This window comes from Dendropsophus ebraccatus, chromosome 2 (genome assembly GCF_027789765.1).
Source record: "Dendropsophus ebraccatus isolate aDenEbr1 chromosome 2, aDenEbr1.pat, whole genome shotgun sequence".
Classification (NCBI taxonomy): domain Eukaryota; kingdom Metazoa; phylum Chordata; class Amphibia; order Anura; family Hylidae; genus Dendropsophus; species Dendropsophus ebraccatus.
Genome location: NC_091455.1, coordinates 34,076,100 through 34,088,797, shown reverse-complemented (window position 1 = coordinate 34,088,797; position 12,698 = coordinate 34,076,100). Strand labels below are relative to the sequence as shown.

At 41.3% G+C, this 12,698-nt stretch overlaps 1 protein-coding gene across 1 annotated transcript in view; it reads right to left on the bottom strand.

Moving 5' to 3' along the window:
- SDC2 (syndecan 2) overlaps positions 1 to 12,698 on the bottom strand; it is an 88,215-nt gene that overhangs the window by 74,997 nt on the left and 520 nt on the right. The window lies entirely within an intron of this gene.

Here is a 12,698-nt window from a genome sequence, read left to right as displayed (position 1 = left end):
TCAGACTGGTTTCTTGAACATGACAATGAGTTCACTGTACTCAAATGGCCTCCACAGTCACCAGATCTCAATCCAATAGAGCATCTTTGGGATGTGGTGGAACGGGAGATTCGCATCATGGATGTGCAGCCGACAAATCTGCGGCAACTGTGTGATGCCATCATGTCAATATGCACCAAAATCTCTGAGGAAGCTTCCAGCACCTTGTTGTATCTATGCCACCAAGAATTGAGGCAGTTCTGAAGGCAAAAGGGGGTCCAACCCGTTACTAGCATGGTGTACCTAATAAAGTGGCCGGTGATTGTGTGTATATATTATTATTATTATTATTATTATTATTATTATTATTAATAATAATAATAATAATATAATAACCTAAAAATTATTATTATTATTATTATTATTTTATAAAAAGTCATAAACCACCCCATCAGGTCTTTCAATTGGCAATACCTAGTTTTTCTTGTGTATACAGGCAACAACCGAAAAATCATTGATGTCACAAATCATTGTGTCATTGATTACATCTTTTAAAGGGGTACTCCAGCGAATTAGTTTTTCTTTTAAATCAACTGTTGTCAGGAAGGTATATTGATTTGTAATTTACTTATCAGCTGCTGTATGTCTTGCAGGAAGTAATGTATTGTTTTCAGTCTGACACAGTGCTCTCTGCTGCCACCTCTGTCCGTGTCAGGAACTGTCCAGAGCAGTAGCAGATCCCCATAGAAAACTTCTCTAGGCAGTTCCTGACACGAACAGAGGTGGCAGCAGAGAGCACTATGTCAGACTGGAAAGAATACACAATTTCCTGCAGGACATACAGCAGCTGATAAGCACTGAAAGAGTAAAGATTTTAAAATGGAAGTAAATTACAAGTCTATATAACTTTCTGAAACCAATTGATTTTAAAGAAAAGGATTTTTACCAGAGTAACCCTTTAAGCTGACCATAAAATCACTAATCGTTGGCTAATTTTTTGGTGTATGTACGCATTGTTCGTTCAATATTAGGATTATTCGTGTACTAGAGTGTACAAACTATTGTAATTATTATCACATTTGCACCCTCACTCATGTCCTCAGTTTGGGTGTGGGCTTTGAAGTAGTTTTCCATTGGAGTGAATGGAGCTGTAATACCACACACAACCTGAGCATAGGGGTGGTGCTGTTTATACAAAAAGTAGCTTTGTTTTTTCTAACCCTGGATACGATAGTTGCAAAGTTTAGATTTCTGAATGTTATACTTTTCTAGGCAATGCAATAAATGAAATTCAGAGAAACTATTCTTTTTGCCAAAGAAAAAAAAATGATGAAGTCTGGTGTGGTCTGAGATGACCTTGATCCAGCAGCACCGCACATTATCAAGAATGTGACTCAACATTGTCATTTCTGTATTTCCCTCGCTTAAGAGAAATATTAAAAAACACCCCACCCCCCGCAACATAGGACCTGTGGCCTCTCCAGACCCGATTTAGTAAATTCTTTTATTCCTATGAAACAATTAGGGCTCATGCACACTGAGCAAAAGAGGCGGATTTTCGAGCGGATTCCGCGCAAAATTCTGCTGGAAAATCCGCCCGTTTAAATTGAGCGAAGCACTTTGCCATTGTTTTCAATGGGCTTTGCGCGGTGTTTTTCACACAGAGGAATTTTGCGTTCGTAAATTTCCGTCGCGGATCGGCTTTCCGCCAAAGAAGTGACATGTTATTTCTTTGGGCGGATTCCACTAGAGGAATCCTGTAGAAGTCTTGAATTCTGCTTGAACTCCGCTTGAATTCCTCTCAAATTCCGCTCAAATTCATCTCCTATTCTGCGCCCATTCTGCCAAAGCAGAATAGAATAGGAATTTTCAGGCAGAAATCTTTCCTCTTCAATTCATCATCTATTACTCAGTGTGCATTTTTTGAGCCCCAATTCTGGAAGGTCTTTTCTTATAGCTCTGTGTCATGCTAGAAATAGAGGACTAAAAAGCCAACTAGGTGTTACAAGTTGGGGGTGTCCCTACACTGTGACACTACCTAATCAAATGTGACAATGCAGGGACACACCCCCAGCGGATAACACCCAGTTGGCCATTTATTCATACAGTTCTATTGAGAACAGCACAACACGGAGCTATAAGAGAAGATGTCCCAGGATCGCCATATCATGGGGGATACAATGATTTACTAACAGGGCACAATCCTCTTAAGTGAAGAAATAGTTTGGCGCAATGTATTAAATATTGTATTGGGCAAGGGGGCTAAGAAACCCATTCTAATATGAACACTATCATTAGAATAGCTCATTTTAAACAGGTTTTATAGCTGCTTTCCCATGGGCTATGCACGATATTGCAAATGTCACTGAGCTGCAATACCGCACACAAACTACAGACGACAGTGGCACTGTTTCTGGAAAGTAGCAGTAATATTACACTGTGCCTTTTTTCCAACAAAAATCTTTTTCTTTCAAATCAACTATTTTTTTCAGAAAAGTATACAGATTTGTAATTTATTTCTACTGAAAAATCTCCAGTCTTCCCATACTTATCAGCTTCTGTATGTCCTGCAGGAAGTGGTGTATTCTTTTCAGTCTGACACAGTGCTCTCTGGACAGTTCCTGACATGGACAGAGGTGGCAGCAGAGCAGTAGCAAATCCTCACAGAAAAACTCTCTTGCTCTGGAAATTCCTGTCTCAGCCAGAGGTGGCAGCAGAGAGCACTGTCTCAGACTGAAGAGAAAACAACATTTCCTGTGGGGCATACAGCAGCTGATAAGTATTGGTAGACTTGAGATTTTTAAATAGAAGTAAATTAAAAATCTATATAAAACTTTATGGCACCAGTTGATTTGAAAGAAAAAGATTTTCGCTGGACAACCCCTTTAAATTTAAACGAAGATCCCCAGACCAAAACAAACCAATCTTAATTTTCTTTGAACTCTTGGAAAGAAGGCGCAAATATGTCAAAATGTTTTGTTCGCCAAGGGGATTTAAAAAAAAAAAAAAAAAAAGTTCCAAAACATACAGGAGATCTAAATTGAGGCAATTGCTTCTCATAAACCACCCCTATCGCCTGCAGGAATTCTCTTTCTATCCATCATTGCTTTATAGTAAGCTGGAATTTACCACCTCCCATTAGCCAGACACCTAAGAAAATAAGACTCCGTTTTTACTGGACTCATCGGATGACTTACACAAAGATGGAGGGCCACCCCTCCCCGGTGAGATCATTGACATCTGGATCCCATGCAGACCTGGAGGATGAGGGAAGCTTTGAAGCAGCAGAAGGACAAAACAGGGCAACTGAATGACAAGTAATCATAGGGTAAATCTCAGGGATAAAAGCTGTGTGAACCTGAGTCGAAAGTAATTGTTGGGTGCAAAGCAATGAATAATTTTACACAGGACTGTAGTGTTCCTAAAGCGGAGCTGTGCAATTCTTATGATTGAATAATCGCCATGTTTGAGGACCTTTAAAAAGGGGTGGTCCGCTTTCTGACAACCCTTTGTTAAATGTTTCCCCCTACAAAGTGATCACTTTATCTAGATAATGGGTTCCCCATCAATCAGCTGTAATCTGTGGGAGGAGTCAGTAGTAAGAGTGCAATTTGCCTGCAGCACCCCCGCAGGTGGAATGAAGTATTACATAGTTCTTGTTAAAATCATTAGCCTGGCCATGTAGTGAGAAAATAGAGCCAGAAACATTCTTTGTAGCCATATACTCTACATATAAGCCATACTGTGCCATCACTACATATACAAATAGAAAAGCTGTAAACTACAGCGAACAAAAAGGACAATGTCAAAACTGTCTCTTTATATAAATGTATGCCGCCATTTAGTGCTCTGTATGATGCAGCCTTACCAAAATATTCTTTCCTACAAGCAATATTTCTAATGGAATAGTTTCATAATATGGCATCCTATGGAACATAGCATTGAGTACAGAGACATATGGGGGTAAAGTCTATACAAATCAGAGTTATATGGCGCTGTAACACAGGCCTTAGGCACAAACAAAAACATTTTGTTGCAGCAGAGTATTGATACAATAGTAGTTTCTGATATCGGAAAACTTAAAGGAGACCAGTCACCCCCCGTGCCCCCTATACTTACGTGATCCCGCCGGGTCCCGCTTCCTGAGCCGGTCGGGTCACGGAGATTTCAGCGCCCAAAGCCCGGCGCGTGCGCTCACAGGAGAGTCCGATGCCCATAGAGAATGAATGGGGAGTCTGATGCTCCGTCATTCTCTATGGGCATCGGACTCATCTCTCAGCGCGCGCGCCGGGCTTCGGGCGTTGAAATCTCTGTGACCCGACCGGCTCAGGAAGCGGGACCCGGCGGGATCACGTAAGTATAGGGGGATCTAACAGGGGGTCGGGAGCCTGTCAGCCCGTCACGGGGAGGTGACAGGTCCTCTTTAAAGGGGTACTCTGCAATTTTTTTTTTATCAACTTCTGTCAGAAAGTTATATAGATTTGTAATAAACTTCTATTTAAAAATCACAAGCGTTCCAGTATTTATCAGCTGCTGTGTGTCCTGCAGGAAGTGGTGTATTTTTTTTCCAGTCTGACACAGTGCTCTCTGCTGCCACCTCTGTCCATGACAGGAACTGTCCAGGAGAGGTTTTTTTTATGGGAACTTGCTACTGCTCTCGACAATTCCTGTCACATACAGTGGTAGCAGCAGAGAGCACTGCGTCAGAAAGGAAAGATTACACCACTTCCTGTAGGGCATACAGCAGCTGATAAGTACTGGAAGATTAAAGATTTTAAAACAAAAGTAAATTACAAATGTTCCGAGTGTTTTTCTTTATGGAATAAATTATTCACGATTTTTTTCACCACAAGACTGGCGTGCTGCAGTTATATCGTTTCTGCTATTAAACATACACCCTTGGATCAGGGTGATACCGCTGGCACCCAGGATTCATTCATCTCTGAGTGCCGCACTTTTTTGAAGAGTTATATATATATAAAAATATTATATTATATATATATATATATATATATATATATATATATATATATATATATATTCAGACACCAGTTGATATAAAAGAAAAACATTTCAGCTGCAGTACCCCTTTAGAGGGAAACTTTGGTATAAACAAAAGAAAGCCCAAATGCGGTGACATCACCAAACCTGTCCTGTTCCAGTGCCGTTACCTCACCAAATTGGCTGGCGGCGGCATTAACTGTACTTTCAATCCCACTACAAAGAAGCTGAAGCATCCAAATATACATTTAACTCCTTCTCGCTACTGTGCTATAAGAAGTGGCCATGATGGAAAATTGAATGGTGGCCAAGTTCTCCGTCTGGAACGATACTGTTCTGGTACTGAGGAGCCAAGTATTAGACATAAAGGCGAAATACTGATCTCCCTGATCATTGCTTCATTACAGCGGGCAAAGGCAATTACTGTTACACAACAAACTACACATCATGCAAACTGTCTCAGGCAATGCTGACCGAGGAGGACCTGCTATACTAATCTGGCCTGGACGGCTCGACTGCAATTGAACAGATGTCAAAGCCCTGTATTTAACAAGCTGGAACCACTCATAATAATGGGAGCTTTGTTTTGCCTGCATCAGAAATATTAAAATTGTAAAACAGCAAAACCACATAAAGCAATAAAATGGCAAATAGAGCAAAACAAAACCATCAAAATAAAAATGATGGTCTTTTACATTGGACTCAAACTGTTTGCACGGACAGTTTCTGATGCGATTCCACCCCCTCCCCCCAACAAAGCCAAAACCCATTCCTTCTTCAGGATTCACCTGGTCTAGCTTATAAAAAAAATAAAAACGGCATTATATGAACAAACATTCTTAGGCCATGTTTACATGGTGTAAGACACCGAACGTTCTGTGACACGGCCGTGTCACAGAACGGCTGGTGTAACAGAAGATCATCCTGGTCGGTACGGCAGTACCGGCCGGATGATGTTCATTTCTGTTGAATTGACCATTGCACCAATTCAACATTGCACAAAATGGAGAGTGCGGCCGGAGCCGCACTCTCCAATAAACTACTTACAGCACTGCAGCAAATGAGGATACAAATAGGATGTCATATAATGCCATAAAAATAAATAACAATAAATCTTTTTACATGCAGCATTAAATGAATTTACTTCCATTCCACTAAAAGGATCAATGCCCTTTTAACCACGGTTATACAACTCTAGGCAAAAATTATGGAATCACCTTGTAATCTGGATTTCTAAAACAAATACCGCCACAAATGTAAAAATGCAAGTTCTCTGCGGGTAATAAGTATTAACAGACCTAGGTCTCGGTTAGTTGGTATAAAACATAGCGCCAGTTGTCTATTAGAAATAAGTGAAACTCAAGCACGCTCGGATTCATCCTAATCTGAGTGTGCGGCATTTGATTACCAGTAGCTGAAGGAACTGGAAAAATATGGATACATGGAAACATGGTGATCAAATGCCACATGCGTATAAAAACCTTTCACAATGGAAAATCAACACAGTGTGACACAAGATGTTGGTTGTTCCCAGTCAGCCATGCATGTAAGAAATGTTGAGTGTAGAGGATTGGATGAAAGTAATATCCACTAATGTGAACTGGCCATTTTTCCACTCTTATAGAACATGGCGCTCAAGTGACGGTGATCATTCCCTCAGTCATTGCACAGAAACAACACCGCATTTGTCCATGGGACATAACTTCTAATGCAACATTCACTTAAAAGAGGACGACCTGCAATACTATATAAAGCCTATGGATAACAGACCTATTTTAACAGCCACATATACAAGGTAGTGGCTCATATACCTGGGTAAATGGTTACCTTAGAACATATCCAGCCCCATGTGAAATACAGGCCATTAGAAATTACATTATATACACACACATGTTAGTAAATAATTGTGATTCAGCCTCATGCTATGAATCCTGAACCCTCCTGGATGATACAATAGGAGTTTCCAGCAATGGGGGCCAGGGGAGCAGCTGGTTTTGTTCAAGAAACTCTCTCTCCCTCAATTGCTTCCAGAACTTTTGTTCAAAAAAAAAAAGTAAATGCCATTAGAGTCATAGAATAGGGTACGCCCCCCTCTCCCCCCTTCTTACTATGGAATGTGCAGAGCTTTTCTATTTTCTACATGACCATTTTCTATTATTAAGAAAACAGCTAATACCTAAGAGATTCCTACAAAGGCCGAGCTCACGCGCTGTACCGAGCCTAGGAGGAAGACTATTGAACACTGTCAGTAATTTGCTTATTAACCATCTGCACCGATCAGGTATTGACTGAACACTGGGGGTCCCAGAGTCCTGTATATTGGATGAAATTTTCTTTAAGAGGCAAAAGGATTCTAGGAGGAACGTTTAGTGGTGTACACTAGTTTTTAGTAGATATGAGCGAACACGAGCATGCGGCATTTGGTCACCGGTGGCTCTAAGGCGGCCTATTTTTAGGAACTCCTTAGGGCTGCGTCCAACTTCTTCAGCACAAGTAATCAAATGACACTCTGGTTTGCTTATCTCTAGTGCTAAGTCATGTTGCCGAAAGTTTGGGTTTGGCAACAGCGTTGTCTCCCATTGTCTGGAGAAGTTGGATGCAGCCCTAGATAGTCCATACATAGTCTGTATCCATGTCTTCTTGGCAGCCCTAGGGATACATAGAACTTCAGATGGCAGAAGTCAAATGCTGAGCATTCAGGTAGGGAGAGTGTTGGACTGGCCCACCAGAAGATTGGAGAATCCCCCTGTGGGCCCCTAGCTTTAGAACCTCCACTAACATTGACCGACATGTCATTTCTTACTGGTTCTTCATTGGTGGGCCCCCAGGATAATTTATTCTGGTGGGCCCCAGATACCCCAGTCCGACAAACATTGCCAAACCCAAACTTTTCGGCAAGTTTGCTCAACACTAGTGCGGATTGCAAGGTTTTGTTTTTTTCTGCAGAACTCCTATGAGTAAATAACGGTATGCACCTATGTATTCTAGATCCATGGGCTACAGATATATAATACATTCCTACCCACATTTAGTTGGAGTTTGAGCAGCAAGGAGGGCACTTGTTCCTCAGAGACCTGAAGAAGGACCAGAGCTATAACGCATGACTACATCTGGTCTTTGCTTCTCCTGAAGGGCACCATGGCTTGACGATCATCACAGACCCTCTCTAACTATTAATGGAGCTTTTTAGCACATGGAATTGGTGTTGCCAAAACGTTTGTGTAACTGGTGCATATACGTCCTAATAGGTAGGGGGCCTCTGCTCAGGATCCTTATTTTCAGACCCCTGTCCCCCAATATATAAAGCAGCTCATTGATACAAGAAGGCATTGTGTAATGCTTAGTTTCTCCAATAGGGGGAGCTGCACAGAACCTCAACACTTACTACCATGTTTCCCTACATATTACAGCTGATTGCTGGATGGCCTAGTGAGAAGGACACTATGATCAACTCAAGAGAGACCCTTTGAACAAGCAGGAATTCTCTGAAGAACCCCTTTAATAAACAAGTGTTAGGCAGACATGAGTGAATTTACAGTAGCGCTCTGCATTTGGCTCCCAGTGGCTGGAGAAGATGGATGCAGCCCAGTTCTCTCCTCTCAAGTGTCAGGATAGATCCACTTGACCTAGCTCATAGGTTGGGACAGCTCCTAGCATATACAGTAAGCATATTGCTAGTTGCTATTGCTATACCACGCAGAGGCACCCACAAAAAAAAAAAAAATTAAACCCTGGTAGCGATTTCTTCCCCCTAACCCTGCTGCTGGGTGAGTAAAGGAGGGAGAATGTCCAAGGCAAGATTAGGCCAGGTAAGTAAGTACAAGTGGTCCTTATGATGTGGTTACATGGGGAAAAAAAGGCGACAGGACCTAAACATGTGAATATATCCTAATGTGGTCAAGTATTGGCTCCTAGTGTCTTACCAGGCCTCTAGACCTAGTTAAGATTTGTCCAGGCCCATAGTACAATGTCCTTATTATTGTTGCTGAGCAACAGTAGAAATTTACACAATAGGATTAATTATATATAAAGCTATGATGCTGTGTATTCTGTGCATTTCATAGCCAGGTACTCTGCAACAAAATTGTAATACGCCATTTAATCTTTCTCCATGCACAGTATAAGGCCTTATTCACACATCCTGTTAAGTTGTCCGTAATTGCGGTTCAACTTAGAGCACATTAGAGTTTCAAAACACCACCTAAACTGGAGACAACAGCCATGTTTTTGACAACAGGAAAGTGGCCATGTTTTTGTAGCGCTGGATAACCCCTTTAAAGTAAATGGAGCTTAATTACAAACCACACATGGACTGGAGACAAGAGAGGGAGGAAAAGTGGCCATGTTTTTGTAGCGCTGGATAACCCCTTTAAGGAAACTGATACAGGAGCAGATGCAATTACAGATGATTTCTACAGATTACGGGGAAAAAAATAAAAAATTGTGGGAGGCTTTGCGGCCCAGAAAAATCACTGAACATGTGAATGAGGCCTAACCTTTTAGTCACTCTTCACAACCGAGTCATTGTACAACCACATAGGACTCGGTTTTGCCCATTGCACTGCATTCTATGGTAGATTGGGAGAACCAGGCAACAATTGATTCATCTCTGGCCTCAGATTTAACATTGGGGTCTCTAGGTTCAAAGTAAAAGTGATGCTATGGCTTCTGATCACATTGGTCCATTATTACTTATTTTTAATGCACCTTTGATTCCAAAGCGGTATACAGGTGAGAGGGGGTGACAAACAGAAAGTTACAACATCAGAACACAGGCACTGTGGGAGATTTATCAAACATGGTGTAAAATAAAACTGGCCTAGTTGCCCCCGGCAACCAGTTTCCACCTCTAATTCCTCACAGACTCTTTGGACAATGAAAGGTGGAATCTGATTGGTTGCTAGGGGCAACTAGGCCAGTTTTACTTTACACCATGTTTAATATATCTCCCACAATATGAATAAGGCAAATGGCAGACTGGTACATAGATATAGGGGACCCGTCCCGCAAGGGGCTTACAACCTACAAGGTAAGGGCAGGGGGACAGAAGGTAAAGGGCAGCCAGTCAAAGGGTAGTCCTTAAAGGGATTATCTAGCGGTACAAAAACATGGCCACTTTTGCACCACTCTTGTCTCTTACAATTAAGCTCCATTCACTTCAATGGAACCAAGTTACAAAACCTGCAAACTGGAGACAAGAGTGGAGCTGTTTTTGGAAGTAAGTAGCCATGCTTTTGTAGTGCTGAATAACCGCTTTAATGTGGATAGGGATGTTACCACTGGAGAAAATCCCTGCGCATTGCTGCAGAATGTGTTGGAAACATATAAATAATCCTCTACCATAGTGTAGTCCATTGTCGTAGATGAACACAAGTAATTAAAAGATACATTGAGGATCCACTATAATCTGTACTAAAGGTATCGCATATATTAGAACAGGAAAACAAAGGTGTAGGAATAGTTCCATCCGGAGCAGCAGTTTGGCGCGTTTCACAAGCTCTCTGCAGTCTAGACAGTATGCACTCCAGGGCAGGACCCCACCATCAACATTCATGTCAGATCTCGGCTATTCTTTCCTATAAACCCAGGGGTTAAAAAAAAAATTCCACTGAGATTTATGTCAGTCGGAAAATTATTTTCACAACTGCCCTAAAGCCTTGGATGACGCTTACTAAAAAGAGGTTAAAAAATGCACTAGCAATATCAGTGTATTTTATATTCAGGATATATGTGATCAAACGTGCAGGAAAAACCCACCCAAAAGCCAAACAGCAGAAAAACGTTGGGGCAGACCCCCCTCCCTCCCCTCTCCACTATACACTGGGACTCTCCAAACAAGTTTTCAGAGTGCGCTGCTGGTCTGCAGGCTCTGTCAACAAAAGGGGGAATCTGGAGTGGATGAAGCTTCAGCAGGAAGTGGGGGAGGGGAGCTGGATATCATAAACACAGCTGAAGCACTGGGGGGGCTCATTCTTCCAGCCATCAATTAATAAGTTACTGAAACTTTAGCAGCTCTTAAAGTGCCCCCCCCCCTTCCGCCACCATGACATACGTGTGTACAGGATCCATCATCAACCTTATCCAGAATCAGGGTATCTTCATAAAAATCTCTGCATTTCACAACTAATTTTACTTCAGGCATTAGCAAGGAGCAATAGCCCCACACTAGGGTTCGCTATATGGATTACGGTGATTTGGGGGTCCCTTGGACTTTATGAATTAAAAGAATTAAGCCAGCAATAAACAACTTTTTACATGGTCGATTATGGCTGTGGATGCTGGGGACTGTTCACACTGGACAAACTGAGCATCTATCTAATCCAGGGTTGTATACTGAAATAAGTGACATCACAGTACCCTGCATGCTATGGCCATACACTGCGCTGCATATACGTTGGTGGGTTATGACTCCGTATACGGTCCAAGGGGGTAGACAACTTAGACTCTAGAGCAGTATTCGCAAAGCTGTAGCAGAACTACAACTCCTAGCATGCTCTGATTATACATTATAGACATAGTATGACTATATTCCCAGGGATGAGAACTAGGTTCTAGGGCAGCCCTCCCCAGCCTGTGGCTCTCTAGCTGGTGCTGAACTACAATTACCATAATGCCCTGACAGCCAATGCTATGATCATACATTGTGCTGCATATCAAAACCACAGTATAAGAGAACATTGTGACTTACCAGCCCATGGAGTATACCCCCAAGATGGTTGAGAACCTAGGCTCTAGTGCTGCCCCCTTCGCACCTGTGGCAGAACTACAACTCCCAGTATGCTCTGAATTTAAAATCAATGGGGATTCTAATCCAAACAGGCTTTCCAATCTAAACTTTTTATATGTAATACAGATCACTTGAGGGGTAGGAGAGCAGGAGTAACACGATAGGCAAATCATAGTCCGTAAGCAATCCATAGACAAGTAGATGCGATTACAAGTAATTAGCCTTTAATATTCCCTTTTGGAAAAGTCTGTATTTAGTAAATGAAACCTGAATTAGTCTAATTATGGCTATTGTTTCCCCCGACTGACGTAGGGGAAATCACTTTCATTGCCCATAGACATAACCGATGACTAATAAAATTCTATTGTATTTTACTCCGCAATAATATTATCCCAAAATGACGCAAAAAATTAAATAATAATAAATAAAATTATATATAATTTTTTTTTTTTTTTTTACATATACATATATGTATGTATATTCCTGCTACTTGATCCCAATGTGAATTCTTAGTAAATAATCCCAACCTGTATGGAAATCCTTCAATCAGTGAAAGTCTAATCAAGTGATCCCAAAATCTGTTAATAAACTATGGGATCAATTAATGACGTCATGTAGTGACAAATGACGTCACACAGTTTGCATTCTAGTAATTACCATTTGCTATAGGACACATTAACCTGTTTATTAGGACTGTAACAACTAGTAGTTCCAGTGCAGATTGTCTATTGGGCTGTGTTCACACACACAAACACTGTTTTGTTCAATATTTTCTTTTTCCAGCCACACATAGAAAAGATTTGCACTTTCTTCTGCGTTTTGGAGACGGTCCATGTGAACAGAGCCTCAGTTGTGTCCGTGTTTACAGTAAATCCGATACAAATTGTTACCAACAGAAGTTTTATTTACAAATAGAAACTTTTTCGGTAAACAAATAAAGATCGAACTATAAATAAGTCACAGCTACACACAAACTAGTGGGAAACTACAA